This window comes from Piliocolobus tephrosceles, chromosome 12 (genome assembly GCF_002776525.5).
Source record: "Piliocolobus tephrosceles isolate RC106 chromosome 12, ASM277652v3, whole genome shotgun sequence".
Classification (NCBI taxonomy): domain Eukaryota; kingdom Metazoa; phylum Chordata; class Mammalia; order Primates; family Cercopithecidae; genus Piliocolobus; species Piliocolobus tephrosceles.
Window position 1 is genome coordinate 67811625 of NC_045445.1, and position 23340 is coordinate 67834964.

The 23340-nt window shown below is 39.5% G+C and overlaps 1 pseudogene; it reads left to right on the top strand.

The window, feature by feature from the left end:
• Nucleotides 1-10705: 10705 nt before the first annotated feature.
• On the top strand, nucleotides 10706-20610 carry LOC111536074 (annotated as a pseudogene).
• Nucleotides 20611-23340: the final 2730 nt, after the last annotated feature.

Consider the following 23340-nt stretch of genomic DNA (forward strand, 5'->3'; position numbering starts at 1 on the left):
CTTTCTGATTGAAGTACTCCCTTTAGCATTTCTTATAAGACCTGCCTGGTAGTGATGAAATTCCTCAGCTTTTGTTTGGGAAAGTTTTTATTTCTCCTTCATGTTTGAAGGATATTTTTGCCAGATATACTATTCTAGGCTAAAAGTTGTTTTTCTTCAGCACTTTAAATATGTTATGCCACTGTCTCCTGGCCTGTAAGTTTTCCAACAAAAAGTCTGCTGCCAGATATACTGGAGGTCTATTGCATGTTATTTGTTTCTTTTCTCTTGCTACTTTTACAATCTTTTCTTTATCATTGATCTTAGGGAGTTTGATTATTCAACACCTTGAGGTAGTCTTCTTTGGGTTAAATCTGCTTGTTGTTCTATAATCTTCTTGTACTTGGATATTGATATCTTTCTGTAGGTTTGGGAAATTCTCTATTATCCTTTGAATAAATTTTCTACCCCTTTCTCTTTCTCTACCACCTCATTAAGGCCAATAGCTCTTAGATTTGCCTTTTTGAGGCCATTTTCTAGATCTGGTTGGTGTGCTTCTTTGTTTTTCTCCTGATACAAAAGAAATAAGAAAAAACAAAGAGGCACATCAACAGGATCTAGAAAGTGCTTTTCAATTATCCTGTCTTCAAGCTCACTAATTCTTTTTTCTGTTTGATCAATTCAGCTACTAAAAGACTCTGATGCATTCTTCAGTGTATCACTTGCTTTTTTCAGCTGTAGAATTTCTGCTTAATTCTTTTAAATTATTTTCACCTACTTGTTAAATTAATTTGATAGAATTCTGAGTTCCTTCTGTGTGTTATCTTGAATTTCTTTGAGTTTCTTCAACACAGCTATTTTGAATTCTCTGTCCAAATAGTCACATATCTGTGTTTCTCCAGGATTGACCCTTGGTGCCTTATGTAGTTCATTTTGTGAGTTTATGTTTTCTCAGATGATATAGATGCTGCTAGATATTCTTTGGTGTTTGGGCATTGAAGTGTAAGGTATTTATTGTAGTCCTCACTGTCTGAGCTAATTTGTAGTCATCCTTATTGCTAAGGCTTTCCAGATACTTGAAGAGACTTGTGTGTTGTGATCTAAGCTGTATATACTTTAGGGTGTACCCCAAGCACAGTGACATTATGGTTCTTGCAGACTCATAGAGATAACCACTTTGATTTTCTTGGACAAGATCTGAATGAATTGTATGGATTACCATGCAGACTCTTGTCCTCATTCCTCATTTTCTTTCAAATAGAGTCTCTCTCTGTTCTGAGCCATTTAACATTGTGGGTGGAGTGGCACAAGCACCCTGAGGCTACTACCACTGTGACTGCACTGGGTCATATTTGAAGCCAGCACAGCACTGGGTCATGCCCAGTGTTGTAACCACTACTGTAAGCCCTGCTGTAATCACTCCCTGGATACTGCCTATGTTCAGTCAAGGCCCTGAGACTGTACAATCAGCAAATGGCAAAACCATCAAGCTCTGGGTCTTTCCCTTCAGGGTGACGAGGTCCCCCAGGCTCAGATGAGTTCAGAGTTGCTATCCTAGGACTTAGGAAGAGGAGTCAAAAACCTTAATAATCTACCTGGTCTTCTATTGTACTGTGGCTGAACTGGCACTCAAATCACAAGACGCCATCCTTCCCACTCTTTCCTCCCCTGTCCAAAGGCATAGGAGACTCACCCCATAGCCACCACCACCCCATGCCACAAGGAGTACTGCCAGACTACCACTGATGTTTCTTTAGGGCCTTAGGGCCCTTAAGTTAGCTGTGATGAATGCTGACTGACTGGAACTCACCTTTCAGGGCAGTGGGCTCCCCTCTCCCCCAGGGCAGGTCCAGAAATGCCATCTAAGAGCCAAGTTCTGGAATTGGGGATCCCCAAAAGCCCACTTGGCGCTCTACATCCCTGTGGTCATGCTTGTATTTAAGGTGCAAGACAAAGTCCCCTTCATTTTCTTTCTGGTTTTCTGAAGCAGAAGGAATTTTGCCCCATAGCCACCACAGCTGATAATGGGCTTAGTCTCGTCTGAAGCCAACAGGTCTCAGAGCATCCCCCAAGGTCCTCAGTGTAGTACCTGAGTATTACCGCTTGTTATTTGAGTCCTAAAGTCTCTTTGATTTGCAGGTGATTGATGCTTTCAGGAAGGTGTCGTTTCCTTCAAGGCAGCAGGTTCCCTTCTGGCCTAGGGTGTGTCTAATAATGTCATCTGGGAGTTGGAGCCTGGAATGGGGGCCTCACGACTCTAACCAGTGCCCTATCCTACTGTAGCTGAACCGGCATTCAAGATGCAAGTCAAAGTCCTCGCCAGTCTTCCTTCTCCTCTCCCCAAGTGGAAGGAAGGGGCCCTTTTTGGAGCTGTGAGGGACTTAGCCTGGAGTTAAAGAAACAGTGATGCCAGCAGTCTCTTGGCTGCCCCAGCTGGTGTCTCAGTATGTCTCACCTTCCTTTCCCACCAGTTCACTGTCTCTGGGCCTAGTTCAGCACTGGGAAAGTTGCAGTCCTTATGGCCTAGACTGCCTTTCAAGTTTATTTAGAGTCTGAGAGCACTTTGGTCCTTGGTAGCAGCGAGGTTTGTGGGCCCTCAAGTTCAGACCGCTGGGATTGGCAAATCCCTTTTGGCTAGGGCTGGTTTAAATGCTTCCTTTGTGGACAGGCATCAACTGAGTTTGGCCTGGTTTTCCTTTGTGCTCTTAACAGGACAGCAGTGAGTTCAGTGCTTCACAATTGCTATGTCTCTCTCTCCCAGTGGTCAAAGAGGCTCTCTGCACCAAGCCACAGCTGCCTGGGGTGGAGGAGTGGTGGCATTGAGGATTCAAGACTATTTTTTCTATCCCTTCAGTGCCTCTTTAAGCAATATGAAGTTATAACCAGGCACTATGATTGCTCACCTGATTTCTGGTTCTTTTTTTTATGAGAAGGAGTCTCACTCTGTCACCCAGGCCAGAGTGCAGTGGTGCAATCTTGGCTCACTGCAAGCTCCGCCTCCTGGGTTCACTCCATTCTCCTGCCTCAGCCTCCCAAGTAGCTGGGACTACAGGTTCCCGCCACCACACTGGCTAATTTTTTGTATTTTTTGTAAAGACGGGGTTTCACCGTGTTAGCCAGGATGGTCTCGATCTCCTGATCTTGTGATCCACCCGCCTTGGCCCCCAAAAGTGCTGGGATTACAGGCGATTTTTGATGCTTATGAAAATGTTTTTTCTGTGTAGATAGTTGTTAAATTGGTGTCATCGCGGGGAAGGGGGTGGGAGGTGGGGACATAATCAATGGAGCCTTCTATTTTGCCATGTTGATCTGCCCAGGGTCCCTTCCTAGTTTCTTGAGATAAATACCTATGTCACCAGATCCTTCCTCTGTCCAATTTCCTGCAGTGTCTCACTTTGGCAAACTCAGTCATAAGTCAGCCAACATGAGCCTAGAAAACATAACCTCATGGGTTAGCCCCCTTCCATTTCAGAGCAAAACAGAGGAAAGGCAAGGGATAAATATGACAACCAACTGGCAAACTTCCACTACAGAGTGTAAAATCTGGAGATAAACCTGTGGCAAAACTTGAGGACTCTCTTCAACTGCTTAAAGACTTGTTATATAAGAGAGGGACTTAATATGTTATGTATAAATCCAGAGGTCAGTACTAGTATAAATAGGGGAAATTATAAAAATAGATTATACCTCAATATAAGAAAAAGCTTATAACAATGAGAAACCCACAAATGTAGACGAGATAAAGTATAGAAAATCAGGCACTTTCATAAATTTTTGGTTTGAACACATTTTGACAAGATCTCTCAGAATTTAAAGTACTATTTCACTCAACAATTCTACTTTTAGAGTTTTGTTGCATAAGTCTTACTATAAATGTGCACCAAGAAGTATGTACAAGGATAGTTACTAAAGATTGCTGGCATTACCAAACGCCTGGAAACAATGTAAATGTCTATCAACAGGAAACTGACAAAATAAGTTATGATACATCTGTGCAATCACAATGTTGTGAAGCCATTTAAAAATGTGATAGATCTAGATTTTCCAGAATAATGTCCAAGATAATGTGGAAAAGGCAACATGCAAAGTAGTTTCATAGCATGCTACTATTTACATAGTGTGCTATTATTTGTGTAAAAAGAAAGGAATGCAGATATACACATATGCGCATATTCTTTATATGCACATACAAGCTCTAGAAAGATTAACAGGAAGCTACCAAGTGGTAAAAACAGAAACATTGAAGGCATCGATTTTTATAAATCAGATGAATTAGCACAAATCCACTTTCTAGGTACATTTTTATAGATGAAATGAAGAAAAGTAGCTGAAAGATTGGGTGAATACTAATTAATGGATCAATATCAACTACAAATAAAGTCTCTATATTGTGCCACAGAGTTCTATCCTCTATTTTGCTCAGCATGGTTAGGAATGATTTGGATGAGAAAACAGGTTATAAACTAAGCAATTTTTTATATCAGAAAACATATAAAAGTCAGCTGGGCATGGTGGCTCACACCTGTAATCCCAGCACTTTGGGAGACCAAGGCATGTGGATTGCTTGAGTCCGGGAGTTCAAGACCAGTCTGGGCAACATGATGAAACCCCATCCTACAAAGAATAGAAAAATCAACTGGGCATGGTGGCATGCACCTGTAGTCCCAGCTACTCAGGAGGCTGAGGTGGGAAGATTGGTAGAACCTAGGAGGTGGAAGTTGCAGTGAGCCGAGATCATACCACTGCACTCCAGCCTGGGTAGCAGAGCAAGACACTGTCTCCAAAAAAGAAAAAAGAAAACTCGTAAAAGGAACAAATACATTCCACTGGATTGCTGGTCAGTGTTCAGTGCTCTTATAGACCAAAATTATCTACATTCCTTAAATTAACATTTGGATAGAAATGGTGCAAATAAAAGGAAATACTGTCATTGTCATCAATTTCACATTTTAAAAAAGGAATTTGACAATTACTATATTCTGTGTATTTTTCAAGAATAATGAATTTGGAGCTGAGTGTGGTGGCTCATGCTTGTAATCCCAGCACTTTGGGAGGCTGAGGCGGGTGGATCCTGAGGTCAGGAGTTCAAGACCAGCTTGGCCAACATAGTGAAACACTGTTTCTACTAAAAATATGAAACATTAGCTGGGCGTGGTGGTGGGCACCTGTAATACCAGCTACTAGGGAGGCTGAGGTAGGAAAATCTTTTGAACCCAGGAGGCAGATGTTGCAGTGAGCCAAGATCATGCCATTGCACTCTAGCCTGGGCAACAAGAGTGAAACTCCATCTCAAAAAAAAAAAAAAAAAAAAAAAGAAGAAGAATGAATTTGTTTAATTCTGAGTCAAATAAGAAGTATTAATTTTCTTTAAATGTTAATAAGAAAGTTATTTAAGTGTTTATTTTTCTTATCTTCCTGTAAACATGTAAAAGAAATTATTTGGAGGAATTTTAGTTATTTTCATTACAAAAAGTCAATATATGACAACATTTTAGATTACTTACTAGAGCTATTGCACCTTATTTAAGAACAAGATATTAAAAATAAATATCTCAAGGACAACGATGTAAAGAGATTCAGGTCACCACAAAAATAATGATTTGCAGCTCTATAGCTTGATATATTAAAACGATCTTACAAATATTCAGCTATGCTTATATTTTGAAGCTAAGAAATATAAGATTGGGGTGAAGGAAAGCAGGCACAACATCCTTATTTCAAGACTAACGATTATTTCAATGACTTCATATGTACTCAGCACGTGATCAAAGTAGAACCTTGCTAGTTGGCAACCCTTTTTCGGTTCAATTCTTATCAGTAATAACTGTTCACCTATCCAGACTCTCAGTACAGCAGAAGCAGTAGCCCACTTGCAAGAAAGGTCTATCTATTGTTCCTTTGTGGGATCATCAAAAGCCATTCAAGCAGACAACATTTGGAAAAATAGATCTTTGTACAAAGTTATTTGTCTCAAATGAGTATCTACATAGAGTAGTAAAGGATTACTTTATTTACATAGGGTTTTACATGTCATTTTCTTTCCCATCAGACACTTTAAGTATACTCTCATAACATAACCCTTCTTGGATTTTAGTTATTTGTTTTATAGCTAGTAGCATAATGCTCCCAATAATAGCATAGAAAAACACTGACTGGTGAAATTTCCAAATTATGCTTTGTACCTGGCATATATAGGGTTTGACTTATTGTTCAGAAAAAAAGTAAGGCTATGAAGAAAATATATACATTTGGATTGATTTCTTTATATAATTATTATGTATGTAAGTATACACTATTGATTATTCATATATATGAATCTATCCAAAACAGAAAATTTGATAATGTTTTCTTTCTAATAATGCTCCCATTTTTTGTCACTTGGGAAACATGACAATTTACCTATAGATATTAGGTAATATTGTTAGAAAGATTTAAGATCTAATAAAGCATTTTCAATCTATGAAAAATGCTAATAGTGTCAAGCATAAGACCACAAAGAAATCCTGTTGGTCCTCAAGCACTATTTATGGATCTAGATCTTTTGGGGGCCACCTATCTGGCATATTACATACTGGCATGAGTTATATTACATTGCATTTATCTGGAGAGAGATATTGGATTTGCAAATTAAAATTCCAGGCAAAAAAGTGCTGTGTTGCCTTCTATTAAGGAACACATGCTATGGACTTTTTTGCTCTCCACAATGATTTCAAGTTTTTAACATTGTTGGCAAAACATTTAATTGCATACATCTAAAAAAATACATTTTGATAATAGTGCTAACATGTAAACATCAATTTCCAAAATGCTTGTGAAGGGATTTGTAATTTTATAAATAGTTCAGCTCTATAATATCCCATCAAGCTTAGAGTTCTACCCATAATTAAAAGTGATCCATTAAATTCTTCTGGAGATGTAATATTACTAACACTGATAACTGTACCCTTGCTACCTCGTTGTCAAGTGAAGAGAGGGCTGTTGTTTGCTTGATATGTCTACTCAGCTTCTACTAATGTGAATAGGCAATCCTCAGGGATAAAAATATATATATATAGGTCTGGCATGTGAAACACCAACTCATTAAGTTTAATTCTGCAAAGAGATGTGAAATTCTTTCTGACATTACGAGAACAGCAATTTAACAGGCTTTGGTAAACTAAATATAGAGTGAAATTATTGAAGATCGGAGGAAACAAACTCAAATTCTGGCAATAAAAGTCACCAAGATTTTGGTAACCTGACTTGAAAAGTTTTTATAGTATTAAAGAACCACAACACCAAAGGACAATAAAATATGTTGCCAATTACATTTAAAATTATGATAAATACGAGATGCTAATTGTATCATGTGGAGGAACATTCATAGAATGGGAAATCATTTTAAACTCTCCTTTGTCCCCATTAATCTCAAGTTGTTAAAATAAACAAAGACTTCAGGGTATATTTGGAATTCATTTTTCAAAACTGTAGAAATTGAATTTCCAAAATAGTCTTTAGAAATAATTTAGCTAGATGAATAAAATTGCTGGGGAAGTCTATCTCTACTCACGTGGTGAGACTGAGTAAGTCAACTTTTCTATGGCCCTGAATGCAGGATACTGTCATCAGTGTATGGAGAAGCTGAAGTAGAACGTATTCCGCCACAAGACCCGACTTGGCCTTGGAGAAGATATAGCTGTAGATCTTTCTAACACCTCTAAAAGAGAGAAGAGTATGGATTATTTTACCTCATGTGTCAACTCCTTTATTTTTCCACTACTCCTGTGCTCTTTTTTTTCACATAAGGAGGAAAAATAGGCACTAATAATGCTCTTAGATGCCTATAATATAGACATTTGCATAATCTTGCTAAAAAAATGGATGACATGAACTATTGAAGTTCTTTCTCTTTTCACTGTCTTTTTCCTCTAAACACCCAAATTCCCCAATTTTCAGCTCCGTGTAAAGCTTCTTCAATCCTTATAATAAAAAATTAATGCTTACAGATTTAAGGAATGCCCCTTCATCCCCTCTCACATATATTTAAGATGAGAAAAAATTGCCACAGAAAAGAAAACAAACAAGTAAATGAAAAGGCAAACTTCAGAATAAAATAAAATATTTGCAAACCATATATCTGACAAATGATTAATATCTAAAATATACAAGGAACTCATATGACTCAATAGCAAAAATAATAATAATAATCCAATTTAAAAATGGATAAAAGCCAGATGTGGTGGTGGTGTACATGTAGTTCCAGCTACTTAGGAGACTGAGACAGGAGGATCAATTGGGTCCAGGAGTTTGAGGCTGCAGTGCACTGTGATTGAGCTTATGAATAGCCACTGAACTCCAGCCTGGGCTACATAGCAAGACCTTGTATCTTTAAAAAATGATGGGCCGGCGAGGCACAGTGATTCATGCCTCTAATTCCAGTGACTCATGCCTATAATCCCAGTGGCTCAGGAGGCCGAGGAAGAATAACTTGAGGCCAGGAATTCAAGAACAGCCTGGGCAACATAGAGAGACTTTGTCTCTTCAAAACAACAAACAAACAAACAAAAAATTAACTGGACATGGTGGAGTGCACTTGTCGTCCCAGGTACTTGGGAGGCTGAGGTGGGAGGATCACTTGAGCCCAGGAGTTTGAGGCTGCCGTGACCTGTGATCATACCACTGCACTCCATTCTGAACAACAGAGGGAGAACCTGTCTCGATTTTTTAAAATTGAAAAAAACCTGAATAGACTTAAAAAAGAAGAAGAAGAAGAAGAAGAAGAAGAAGAAGAAGAAGAAGAAGAAGAAGAAGAAGAAGAAGAAGAAGAAGAAGACATACAAATGGTCAAGAGATATAGGAAAATGTGCTCAACAACACTAAGCACCAGGGAAATGTAAACCAAAACCACAATGACATATCTCACACCTGTTAGGATGGCTATTATCAAAAAGACAAGAGATAGGTGTTGGAGAGTGTACGGAGAAAAGACAACCTTTCTACAATGTTGGTGGGAATGGAAATTGGTACAGGCATTATAAAAATGCCACTTCTGGGTATATACCTGAAGGGAATGAAATTAGTAACTCAAAGAGATATCTGCACTCCCATGTCCATTGAGCATTATTGACAATAGCCAAGACATGAAAGCTACCTAAGTGTTCATCAATGGATGAATAAAGAAATCATGATATATATCTACCTATACCTATACACATAGGTATACCTATATGTATATACCTACATCTATATAAACCTATATACATTACACACACACACACACACACACACCCCACAGCTGTATATATAATGAAATATTATTCAGTCATAAAAATGAAATCCTGCCATTGGCAACAACCTGAATGAACCTGGAGGAAAATATACTAAATGAAATAAGCCAGACACAGAATGCCTAATACAGTATGATCTCACTTAGATATGGAATGTAAACATGTTGAACTTATAGAGGACTGAATGGTGGTTGCCGAGGGGTGAGGGAAATAGGAAGATGTTGATCAAAGGGTACAAACTTTCAGTTATAAGATGAATAAGTTCTTAGTATCTAATGTTCAGTATAGGTATCAATAGACATGTCAATTAATTGCATTGTAAAAATCATTATACAATATTTACATATATCAAATCATCACATTGTACACGAAGCTTGTCCAACCCATGGCCCATGGGCCGCATGCGACCCAGGATGGCTTGAATGCAGCCCGATACAAATTCATAAACTTTCTTAAAACATTATGTGATTTTTTTGCAATTTATTTAGCTCATCAGCTATGGTTAGTGTATTTTATGTGTGGCCCGAGACAGCTGTTCTTCTTCCAATGTGGCCCACAGAGGCCAAAAGATTGGACACCCCTGTCATACACTTCAAATATATATAATCCTTATTTGTCAATTAAATATTTTTAAATTAAAAAAGAAAGAAGACAACAAGAAACAATTACATGAGTAAAATTTCTTAGAAAAGCATAGTGAAAACTCAATTTGCGGCTAAATTTAGCTGAGATCTCAGTTGAGAACTTGTATATTTTCTAGAAACCAGGCACGTCTGGAGGGATGATGGAGGTGGATTAGCTCTGCATCTATTACATGTAAGTCCTGTGGGGAGGGGAAAATTTAAACCAAAAGAAGAGGGAGTTAAAACACACAAGGGCAGTACTAGGGATGGATAAAATGGCATAATTCTGAATAGAGCCTGTGACTTGCCATTCAACTTGGTACCCCAACTCAATTCCTGTGGACCCACGGTTGAGGTTTCATACATGGAGAATGCAATAAAATAATAAAAAGTAGAAGAACTGCTTCAATAAAGTTTTTGTAGATCCTTAAGAGTAACACTACTCAAGCCTGGTGCGGAGGTTCATGCCTGTAATCTCAGAACTTTGGAAGGCTGAGGAGGGTGGATCACTTGAGGCCAGGAGTATGAGACTAGCCTGGCCAACATGGTGAAACACCATCTCTACTAAAACTACTGAAAAATAAGCCAGGGTGATGGCGGGCACCTGTAATCCCAGTTATTCGGGATGCTGAGGCAGCAGAATCACTTGAACCTGGGAGGCGGAGGTTGCACTGAGCTGAAATCTCACCACTGCACTCCAGGCTGGGCAACAGACTGAGACCCCATGTGAAAAAAAAAAAAAAAAGTAGCACTACTTAGTACCCCACTTAGTAAGGTGCTACACCAGTGGAAGTAAAGAGAAATTTTCTCCATTGTAATTAACTACCGAGCCACAGGATGGATGACAAAATATTGGCACTTCGATGGGTTCATAAGTGCAGGAGCCTGCGGCAGACATCAGGACAACCTTACGTGTCAGAGATGCGCATGTAAAATACTTAACAGTGTTTCTGACACAAAACTAACACTGTTTCTAACACTGTTTTTGAGCATAAAATATGTGCTCAAAAATGGTTGCTTACTAATATGTTTATTACTAAGAGCAGCACCCTTAGGAGTTATGAGCTGGATTATGTCTTCCCCCAAATATATATGTCAAACTCTTAACTCTTTGTATCTCAGAATGTGACTGTATTTGAAGATAGACTCTTTAAAGAGGTAATCAAGTAAAATTGGGTTCACTAGGGTGGGCCCCAATCCAATATAGCTGATGTCACTGCAAGAAGAGGAAATTTGGATATAGACACGTCCAAAGGGAAGATGATGACACAGGGAGAAGACAGACTTCTACAAAACAAGGAAAGAGGTCTGAAACAGATTCTTTCTACACAGCCTTCAGAAGGAACCAACACTGCCAACACCTTCATCTCAGATTTCTAGTTTCCAGAGCAGTGAGAAAATAAATTTCTATTTATTTTTTAAAAACAACCAGTCTGTTGTACTTTGTTATGCAGCCTATCAAACTAACACAGTTATCATTAGCTGCAACAGAGTATATTATGCTATCAATCTAGAGGAAAAGACAAAAAATGGGCATAGCTGATATGACTAGTTCCTAAGCATTTATTCACTTATATGTGTTCATTCAATAAATATTGGTTGGTCATTACTATGTACCAGACATTGTGCTAAGTGCTAGAAATTCAAAGCCCAATAAAGCATAGTCTTTGTTCATGAGGAACTCACGGTCTTGTGTACGGGTGTGAGATTGGGAGTGAGAAAAAAGGAAGAGAGGAGGAAATAGAGGAGCAAAATGATAGAAAGATCATAGGACAGCTAATGAGTAACCCAACGATTATAATTCCATAATCAGTACTGTGAAAAGCAGGAAACAGGCATAGGGTTTTGTGAATGTGTAGAGATGGGCTATCTAAATAGAATGTGGGTTAAGAAAGGCTTTCCGAAGAAACTATGTCTTGAGCTAGGCATTGATACATGAATAGGAGTTAGCTAGACAAAAATAGAAATAAAAGGCATTTCTATTTAAGATACACCATCTCTTTCCTTTCTTTCTGAACTTCTTGAATTAAATAGAGAGGTCCTGTAGTATTGATACAAGAAGGGTCAGAAAAATTTAGTTTTTTTGCTCTTCTGTTGATATGACTTCTTTCCTCAGGTTGAATGACCTAAAAAATGTAGAGTTTTTATACATATGCAGCAAAGTTCAGTTTTGTATTCAAATTAAAAATTGAAAGCTACACACACACACACACACACATTTGTGAACACTAAGAAGCCCCAGTTCATGAAGTGTTATCCTTGCTTTATAATTAGCATATCAAACCTTGAGCATAAGAGACTAAAAATATATTTCTACTCATATTCCAGTAATGTAAATTATTATGGGCTTTTGCAAATCTCTATCTAATATATCATTTATTCTCTTGTTTTCAACAACTGATTTGTATCTAGCTTGAGTGACTGTTCAAGATATTCTTTCATAAGTTTAGTGATGAAGTCTGAAGTTACACAGAACAGTACATGCATTAACATTTCCTAATATTTCATTTTGTGTACAAGTAGCACTCCTATGTGCTATGGAATGAACTAATGCCTCTGTATATCAGTTCCCTGTCTATAAGAAAGTTGATAATCTTTTCTCCCATTAAAAATGGTGAAATATACTTCAGTACAAATAGCTGTTCTAGTGTTATATTATATTCGAACAGTAAGTAATATAGGCCTATGAACTGAAAAGAATGATAATAGCATATTTGAATAGTTCAGAGGCTAAAGAAAGCAAATTTTAAAAGGAAAGCATGACAATAAAGAATTAAGATGACATGTAAAATATACTAATATTATCTTCCAAATAAGTCATTTAGGCTTACAAAGACCATGGTGATGATGATGACCATAATCACATTCAGTGAAAATATCAAATACAGTCACATTTTAATTTACCCATTTTCTTTTACAAGTAAAAGAAGTAGAAAAAAATCATATTTCTTTCTCTTTCTAAAGGAAATGTATCTATTTAAAAATAGGTCTTCTTGCCAGCCTTTTTTATTTTTTATTTATTTATTTTTTTGAGACAGGGTCTCACTCTGTCACCCAGGTTGGAGTGTGGTGGCCTGATCATGGCTCACTACAGTCTTGAACTGCTTGGCTCAATTCATCCTCCCACCTCAGCTTCCCAGGTGCCTGGGGCTACAGGTGTATACCACGGTGCCTGGCTAGTTTTGTATGTTTTGTAGAGATGGCGTTTTGCCATGTTGCCTAGACTGGTCTTGAACTCCTGGGCTCTAACAATCCACCCACCTCAGCCTCCCAAAGTGCTGGGATTACAGGTGTGAGCCATCATGCCCAGCAAACCTCCTTCTTATAACCTGCTTCACAATGAAGAATTCAACAGAAATTCTTTCAGTGTCAGAATTTTCACTGGATGCTTTGACTTCTATGGAAGACTGGGAATACAGGCTGCATGACATGCTGTCCTTGCAACTACTGGAATTAGACTTATGGTTCATTTGAATACATATTCTAGATATAACCTAGCAAGATTTTTTTCCTAATGCTATTAAGATTCTAACCTATCATAATAACTTGGCCTTTTTCGGGGGGGGGGTGGTGGTGGCAGATGCTATTCATTATGACAGGATAGAGAATGAAAACTGCTGAACTCGAAAGGCTTTCAGACAAAACTTTGGCAGCTTGAGACCTTCTAGACTCTGCCAAAAACCTAACAACAAAATAAAGGCTGCTCCCAAATCTGATTATGGAGACCAGATTTAGCATCTCAAGCAAAAATACATATTAAAAAAAAAGAACTATAGTAAAATGCTAAATCATGTAAGGTTAAAAAGAAAAAAGACTACTTATGAAAATATCTCCCTTACCAACTCAAGTGATGAGAGGATAGATTTTGTGATGTCCAAAGAAATACAAACAAAATTCAAATCAAAGAATATAAAATGAATTTTGAGGAAAAAATCCTGTGTTCTCTCAAAGAGTTAACTTTTAAAGTGCACTTCTCCAAACCATGAAATAAAAATCTTGTTTTCATAGCTAAATTGGAAATATTGGGAGAGAGTCCAAAATGGTGAGCTTTGTCTTACTGTTTGTTATAAAAAGCAAACATACAAATGCCTGGCATGAAAGAAAAACTTGTTTCTGTCAAATACATTCTGTTCAGGAAGAGTGCATCCGTGTGAAAATATGACCCCTATAATGGTGCCAAGTTTAGCAAAATCTAAGGTGATCTGTTGAGGAAGTGCTAAAAGCAGCTTTAACTTACACACCCACTGTTTAAAAGCTTTCAAAAACAATCTGAAGGAGAACACTGATAACATGCTTTTTTGGTAATTCACCTCTCCTTTTTACTTCCTTTGTCTCAATTTAGAAACTAGATAAATATATTGTTCCTGAAAGAACTGGAAACATGATGTTTAATATGGAACCTATGTTTATCATCATTCTGGTTTGCATGTCCTGGGTACTAAGGTTTTATATTTATTTATATCCCTTATGAGTTTAAAATAAGTATCTTCTTCAACAGTCCACATTTGCAAGAGCTCAGTTCATATGATGTCTTTGTGGCTTTTTTAAAAATTGTTTCTCTTTAAAAAGTCCAAGTTAAAATATTGCATATGGGAGACATTAATGCTTTAGCTTTATGAAACATTGTGATAAAATGTATGGTAAAATTCCTAAAGGAGTTTTGCTTATTTTAAAACTTTGGTAATTGTCAATTCCTTTTGTTAATTTTAATTTTAATTTTCAAGATTACATGAAGGTTGTATTTTTAAACAAATTTCTCCTAATTTTTTCATTTCTTAAAAAACACAGCCAACACGACTTCTGCTGACATGCACAAGCAAGGATGGAACTCTCTGCCATTACCCCATCAGAGTGTTGTTGCCAGTGGACCAGGAACACCACCGAGGCCCTTCTAGCAGAGCAGGTTCCTAATCTTGAAGGACCAGAGAACAAAGCCAGGGGCCCAGCTGTAACCTGCCCAGGGTTACAGCATGCAGGCCAGGACTGCTGAGCTGCGCCTTGGGCCCCTGAAATTTTCAAAACAATAGTCAGTTGACTGAGTCCACTATATACCACAATCAAACTCTCAAGGGCAGCAAAGAATATAAAACCAAAAAACACCATCCAAAGGAGAGCACCTTCAAAGAGTAAAGGAACATCACCCACATGGCTGACAATGATCCAGCACAAGACTTCTGGCAACTCAAAAATCCAGAGTGTCTTCTTACCTCCAAATGACCACACTGGTCCCCATCAGTAGTTCTTCACCAGGCTGAAATGGCTGAAATAAACGACATAGAACTTAGAATCTGCATAGGAAAAAAGATCATCGAGAGTTAGGAGAAAGTCGAAACCCAATACAAGGATTCTGAGGAATCCAGTAAAATGATACAGTAGCTGAAAGATGAAATAGCAATTTTACGAATGAGCCAAACTGATCTGATAGAGCTGAAAAACTCACTACAAGAACTTCATAATGCAATCACAAGTTTATTCATAATGCAATCACAAGTTATTATTTAAGACAGAGTTTCACTCTTGTCACCCAAGCTGGAGTGCAATAGCACAATCTCAGTTCACTGCAACCTCCACCTCCTGGGTTCAAGTGATTCTCCTGCCTCAGCCTCCCAAGTAGCTGGGAATACAGGTGCCCAGCACCATGTCCAGCTAATTTTTGCATTCCTGGTAGACACAGGGTTTCACCATGTTGGCCAGGCTAGTCTCAAAATCCTGACTTCAGGTGATCCTCCCACCTCAGCCTCCCAAAGTTCTGGGGTTACAGGCATGAGCCACCATACCCGGCCTATTTAATTTTTAAAAATTATTATTTCTATCATTTTTGGAGAATAGGTGGGGTTTGGTTACATAGATAATTCTTTAGTGGTGATTTCTGAGACTTTGGTGTACCCATCACCCAAGCAGTATACCCAATGTGTAGCCTTTTATCCCTCACGCCCCTTGATATGTCTTTGGTCTGTGTCCCCACCCAAATCTCATTTCAAATTGTAATCCCCAGATGTTGAGCAAGGAACCTGTAATCCCCAAGTGTTGAGGAAAGGGATTGATTGGATCATAAGGGCAGTTTCCCCAATGCTGTTCTCATGATAGCAAGTAAGTTCTCATGAGATCTGATGGTTTATAAGGCAGTTTTCCTGGCTCTCTCTCACTCTCTTTCTCTCTCTCTCTCTCTCTCTCTCTCTCTCTCTGGTTCCAATTTGCATGTTCCTGATCATTCGTAATGTTAAGCATTTTTTTTTTCATATCTTTGTTGGCCATTTGTATATCCTCTTTTGAGAATTATCTATTCATGTCCTCAGCCCACTTTGATGCGATTATTATTTTTTCTTGCTCATTTGACTTCCTTGTAGATTCTGGGTATTAGTCCTTTGTCAGATGCATACTTTGTGAATAATTATTTCCACTCTGTGGGCTGTCTGTTTACTCTGTTGATTATTTCTTTTGCTGTGAAGAGCTTTTTAATTTAATAAGGTCTTATCTACTTATCTGTGTTTTGGTTGCATTTGCTTTCCGGTTCTCGGTCATGAACTCTCTGCCTAAATGAATGTCTAGAAGAGTTTTTTTGATGTTGTATTCTAGAATTTAGATGGTTTCAGGTCACAGATTTGAGTCTTTAATACATCTTGAGTTGGTTTTTGTATAAGGTGAGAGATGACCCTGTAGTTTCATTGTCCTACATGTGGCTTACCAATTATCCCAGCATCATTTGTTGAATAGAGTAGTCCTTTTCCCACTTTATGCTTTGGTTTGCTTAGTCAAAGATCAGTTGACTGTAAGTATTTGGCTTTATTTCTGGATTATCTGTTCTGTTCCATTGGTCTATGTGCCTATTTTTATACCAATATCATGTTGTTTTGGTGCCTATAGCCTTGTAGTACAGTTTGAAGTCAGGTAGTGTGATGCTTCCAGATTTATTCTTTGTGCTTAGCCTTGCTTTGGCTATGCAGGCTCTTTTCTTGGTTCCATATGTATTTTAGGATTTTTTTCCAGTTCTGTGAAGAATGATGATGGTATTTTGATGGAAATTGCATTAAATTTGTAGATTGCTTTTGGCAGTATGGTTATTTTCACAATGTTGATTCTACCCATTCATGAGCATGGGATGTGTTTGCATTTGTTTGTGTCATCTATGATTTCTTTCAGCAATATTTTGCAGTTTTATTTGCAGAAATCTTTTACCTCCTTGCTTACGTGTATTCCTAAGTATTTTATATATTTTTTGCAGCTATTGTAAAAGGCAGTTAGTTCTTGATTTGATTCTCGGCTTGGTTGCTATTGGTGTATAGCAGTGCTACTAATTTGTGTACATTGATTTTGTATCCTGAAACTTTACTGAATTCATTTATCACGCCTAGAAACTTTTTAGATAAGTCTTTAGGGTTTTTCAGGTATATGATCATATCATCAGCAAACAGCGACAGTTTATCTCTTTATCAATTTTGATGCCCTTTATTTCTTTCTTTTGTCTGATTGCTCTTGTTAGGACTCCCAGTACTATGTTAAATGTAAGTGGTGGAAGTGGGCATCCTTGTCTTGTTCCAGTTCTCACAGGGAAAGCTTTCAACTTTTCCCCATTCAGTATAATGTTGGCTGTGGGTTTATCATAGTTGGCTTTTATTACTTTAAGGTATGTCCCTTCAATGCTGATTTGCTGAGGGTTTTAATCATAAAGCAATGCTGGATTTTGTCAGATGCATTTTCTGCATATATTGAGATGATTATATGATATTTGTTTTAATTATGTTTATGTGGTTTATCACATTTATTGACTTTTGTATTTTAAACCATTCCTGCATCCCTAGTATAAAACCCACTTGATTATGGTGGAATATATTTTGGATACGCTGTTGCAATCAGTTAGCTAGTATTTTATTGAGGATTTCTGCATCGATGTTCATCGGAGATATTGGTCTATAGTTTTCTTTCTTTGTTATGTCTTTCCTGGTTTGGGTATTAGGGTGATACTGGCTTCATAGAATGATTTGGAGAGAACTCCCTAAATCTGTATCTTTTGAAATGGTTTCAGTACTATTGGTACCAATCTTTATTTGAATGTCTGATAGACTGCTGCTGGGAATGCATCTGGTCCTGAATTTTTTTTTTGGCAATTTTTTAAATTACAATTTCAATCTCACTGCTTGTTATTGGTCTGTTCAGAGTTTCTATTTCTTCCTGGTTTGCCTATTTCCAGGAATTTTTTATATTTTTATTATTATTATTATTATTATTATTATTATTATTATTATTATTATTATTAAGACAGAGTCTTGCTCTGTCACCCAGACTGGAGTGCAGTAGCATGATCTTGGCTCACTGCAGCCTCCAACTCCCAGGTTCAAGCAATTCTCCCGCCTCAGCCTCTCGAGTAGCTGGGACTACAGGTACAAACCACTATGCCCGGCTAATGTTTGTATTTTTAGTAAAGACAGCATTTCACCATTTTGGCTAAGATGGTCTTTATCTCCTGACCTCGTGATCTGCATGGGTTTTTCTTTTCTGTTGCATCATGAGGCTGCAAATTTTTCAAACTTACATGTTCTTCTCCTCTTGAATGCTTTATATGTTCTACTCCTCTTGAATGCTTTACCACTTAGACATTTCTTTCACCAATACCCTAAATCATCTCTTTCAAGTTCAAAGTTCCACAGATCTCTAGGGCAGGGGCAAAATGCCACCAGTGTCTTTGCTAAAGCATAGCAAGAGTTACCTTTACTCCAGTTTCCCATAAGTTCCTCATCTCCATCTGAGACCAACTCAGCCTGGACTTAATTGTCCATACCACTATCAGCATTTTGGTCAAAGCCATTCAACAAATCTCTGGGAAGTTCCAAATTTTCCCACATCTTCCTGTCTTTGGAGCCTTCCAAGTCTCTAGGAAGTTCCAAGCTTTCCCACATTTTCCTGTCTTCTTCTGAGCCCTCCAAACTGTTCCAACCTCTGCCTGTTACCTGCTTGCAAAGCTGCTTCCACATTCTCGGGTATCCTTATAGCAGCACCTCACTACTTCAGAACCAATTTACTGTATTAGTTCCTTCTCACACTGCTATGAAGAAATACCAGAGACTGGGTTGGGAACGCAGAGTGGACAGATTCGGTTCAACAGGATTCCGGACCTCGCTGTGCTATAAAGCAAGTCAATGAGCTGAAAGAGAAGGGCAACAAGGCCCTGAGCACGGCAACATAGATGATGCCTTACAGTGCTACTCGGAAGCCATTAAGCTGGATGCCCACAACCACGTGCTCTACAGCAACTGTTCTTCCCCCTATGCCAAGAAAGGAGACTACCAGAAGGCTTACAAGGATGGCTGTAAGACCATCGACCTGGTCTTACTGGCCTGACTGGGGCAAGGGCTATTCACAAAAAGCAGCAGCTCTAGAGTCCTTAAACTGATTTGAAGAAGCCAAGTGAATCTACGAGGAGCACTTAAAATAGAGGCAAATAACCCTCAACTGAAAGAAGGTTTACAGAATATGGAGGCCAAGTTGGCAGAGAGAAAATTCATGAATGCTTTCAACATGCCCAATCTGTATCAGAAGTTGGAGAGTGATCCCAGGACAAGAACACTGCTCAGTGATACTACCTATCAGGAGCTGATAGAGCAGCTATGAAACAAGCCTTCTGATCTGGGCAGCAAACTACAAGATCCTCGGATCATGACCACTCTCAGCGTCCTCCTTGAGGTCGATCTGGGCAGTATGGATGAGGAGGAACAGGTTGCAACACCTCCACCACCACCCCCTCCCAAAAAGGAGACCAAGCCAGAGCCAAAGGAAGAAGATCTTCCACAGAAGAAGAAGCAGGCACTGAAAGAAAAAGAGCTGAGGAACAATGCCTACTAGAAGAAATACTGACCCAGCCTTGAAGCATTAGGACAAAGCCAAGGAGCTGGACCCCTGCAACATGACTTACATTACCAATTAAGCAGCCGTATACTTTGAAAAGGGCGACTACAGTAAGTGCAGGGAGCCTTGTGGGAAGTCCATTTAAATGGGAGAGAAAACAGAGAAAACCATCTACAGATTGCCAAAGCGTATGCTCCAATTGGCAATTCCTACTTCAAAGAAGAAAGGTACAAGGATGCCACCCATTTCTATAACAAGTCTCTTGCAGAGCACCAAACTCCAGATGTGCTCAAGAAATGCCAGCAGGCAGAGAAAATCCTGAAGGAGCAAGAACGGCTGGCCTGCATAAACCCGGACCAGGCTTCGGAGGAGAACAAAAGCAGAAAGGGGACTATCTCCAGGAAGTGAAGCGTTATACAGAAGCCATCTAAAGGAACCCGAAAGATGCCAGATTATACAGCAATCGAGCTGCCTGGAGTTCCGCCAAACTCCTGGAGTTCCAGCTGGCACTCAAGGACTGTGAGGAATGTATCCAGCTGGAGCCAACCTTCATCAAGGGTTATACACGGAAAGCCGCTGCCCTGGAAACGATGAAGGACTACACCAAAGCGATGGATGTGTACCGGAAGGCGCTAGACCTGGACTCCAGCTGTAAGGAGGCAGCAGACGGCTACCAGCGTTGTATGATGGTGCAGTACAACCAGCACCACAGCCGCGAAGATGTGAAGTGAGGAGCCTTGGCCGACCCCAAGGTGCAGCAGATCATGAGTGACATAGCCATGTGCCTTATTCTGGAACAGATGCAGAAGGACCCCCAGGCACTCAGCCAACACTTAAAGAATCTTGTAATCCCACAGAAGACCCAGAAGCTGATGGATGTTGATCTGATTGCAATTCGGTGATGACTTGTTCATCCCCGCTTCCCTTCGCCCTCTTGTGAAAAGAGGAGCGGGACCGCAGCAAGCAGCACGGAGGGGAAGGGAGAGCAGGAGGAGAGAAGGCCTCATCTCTCTGTATTTATACATAAGCCCAGGGAAGACACAGAGACTTGTACCTGCGCTGTTCGTGCCGCTGCTGCCTCTGAGCCCTCCCAGCACATGCGTGGTGTCTTCACCACTGCCCTCGAGTCTCGTGTCTCCTTCCCCTGCCCCCAGTGGCTGTCTCGGCTGCTCTCCCATAGTTGGTTATTTTTTATTTGGGACAGTGGGCATGTATAGGGAGGAGAGGAGATTCTTCCCAGCCTCGGGTCCCAGCTGTCTCATGTTGTTTATTCCGAGTGCCCTTCTCCAATAAAACAAGCCAGTTGGGCTAGGTTAGAAAAGAAAAGAAAGGAAAGGAAGAAGGAAAGGAGAGGAGAGGAGAGGAGAGGAGAGGAGAGGAGAGGAGAGGAGAGGAACCAGAGACTAGGTAACTTATAAAGAAAAGAGCTTTAATTGGCTCACAATTCTGCATTGCTGGGAAGGCCTCAGAAAACTAACAACCATGACAGAAGAAAAAGCAGAAGCAGGAACATTCTTTACAAGGCAGCAGGACAGAGTGAGTGCAAGCAGGGGAAATACTAGATGCTTATAAAACCATCAGATCTCATAAGACTCACTCATTATTCATGAGAACGGCATGGAAGAAACTGCCCTCTAAACCCAATTACCTCTACTTGGTCCTGCTCTTTTGGGGATTATGGGAATTATAATTCAAGATGAGATTTTGACTGGGGACACAGTCAAATCATATCAGGATACCCTGCTTACTACCTGGTGATGTAATAATGTGTACTCCTAAGACCCTGTAACACTGAATTTACCTATATAACAAACTTGCACGTGTACTTCTGAACATAAAAGTGATTTAGAAAAAAAAAAAGACAAAAACGCTGGGCATGGTGGCTCACGCCTGTAATCTGAGCACTTTGGGAGGCTGAGGTGGGTGGATCACGAGGTCAAGAGATTGCGACCATCCTGGCCAACATGATGAAACCCTATCTCTATTAAAAATACAAAAATTATCTGGGTGTGGTGGCACGTGCCTGTAGTCCCAGCTACTTGGGAGGCTGAGGCAAGAGAATCACTTCAGCCTGGGAGGCAGAGGATGCAGTGAGCCGAGATGGCACCACTGCACTCCAGCCTGGCAACAGAGTAAGACTCCGAAAAAAAAAAATAATAATAAAAAATAATAAATAAAATTTTAAAAAAGACAAAAACAACTACAGACTACAGACAATGTAAGCTTTACACTGGAGCTTGGCTATGCACTGACACAAAGCTTTCAACACGTCAAAAATAATTGCATGTTGATTGGGTAAATGGGAATTGACTACCAAGGGTGGGTTTAACAGTAGTGATCAGATTTCTGGTATACCTGCTATGATAGGTTGGAGAATATATATATATGTGTGTGTGTATATATATATGTATATATATACATATATATACATACAGCAGAAGTCACAAGTTCATGTTCTCACAGGTACTTGGCAGGTAATATAAATGAGTGAAGCTATCTGATGTAGGAAGAAATATCTTGACATGGGAAACAGTAGTTGATATGGTTTGGCTCTGTGCCCCCACCCAAATCTCATCTTGAATTGTATTCCCATAATTTCCACATGTTGTGGGAGGGATCTGGTGGGAGATTATTTGAATCATGGGGATGGTTTCCCCCATACTGTTCTCATGGTAGTGAATAAGTCTCATGAGTTCTGATGGTTTTTCAGGGGGTCCTGCTTGTGAATTCCTCTTGTTTTCTCTTGCCACCACCAGGTAAGAGGTGCCTTTCACCTTCTGCCATGATTCTGAGGCCTCTCCAGTCACGTGGAACTGTAAGTCCAATTAAACCTCTTTTTGTTCCCAGTCTTGGGTATGTCTTTATCGGCAGTGTGAAAATGGACTAAGAGAGTAAATTTTTATCAGCAGTGCGGGGTGCTGCTGAAAAGATACCCAAAAATGTGGAAGTGACTTTGGAACAGGGTAACAAGCAGAGATTGAAACAGTTTGGAGGGCTCAGAAGAAGACAGGAAAATGTGGGAAAGTTTGGAACTTCTGTAGGGAATTGTTAAATAGGTTTGCCCAAAATGCTATAGCAATATGGGCAATAAGGTCGAAGTTGAGTGGTCTCAGATGGAGATGAGGAACTTGTTGGGAACTGCAACAAAGGTGACTCTCGTTATGTTTTAGCAAGGAGCCTGGTGGCATTTTGCCTCTGCCCTAGAGATTTGTGGAACTTTGAACTTGAGAGAGATGATTTAGGGTGTCTGGTGGAACAAATTTCTAAGCAGCAATGCATTCAAGAGGTGACTTGGGTGCTGTTAAAGGTATTCGGTTTTAAAACGGAAGCAGAGCATAAAAGTTCAGAAAATTTGTAGCCTGACAATATGATAGAAAATAAAAACCCATTTTCTGAAAAGAAATTCAAGCTGGCTGCAGAAATTTGTGTAAGTCATGAGGAGCCAAATGTTAATCCCCAAGTCAATGGGGAAAATGTCTCTAGGGCACGTCAGAGGTCTTCATGGCAGCCCCTCCCATCACAGGCCTGGAGACCTAGGAGAAAATGGTTTCATTGGCCAGGTCCAGGGTCCCCATGCTGTGTGCAGTCTAGCAACTTGGTGCCCTGTGTCCCAGTCACTCTAGCCATGACTA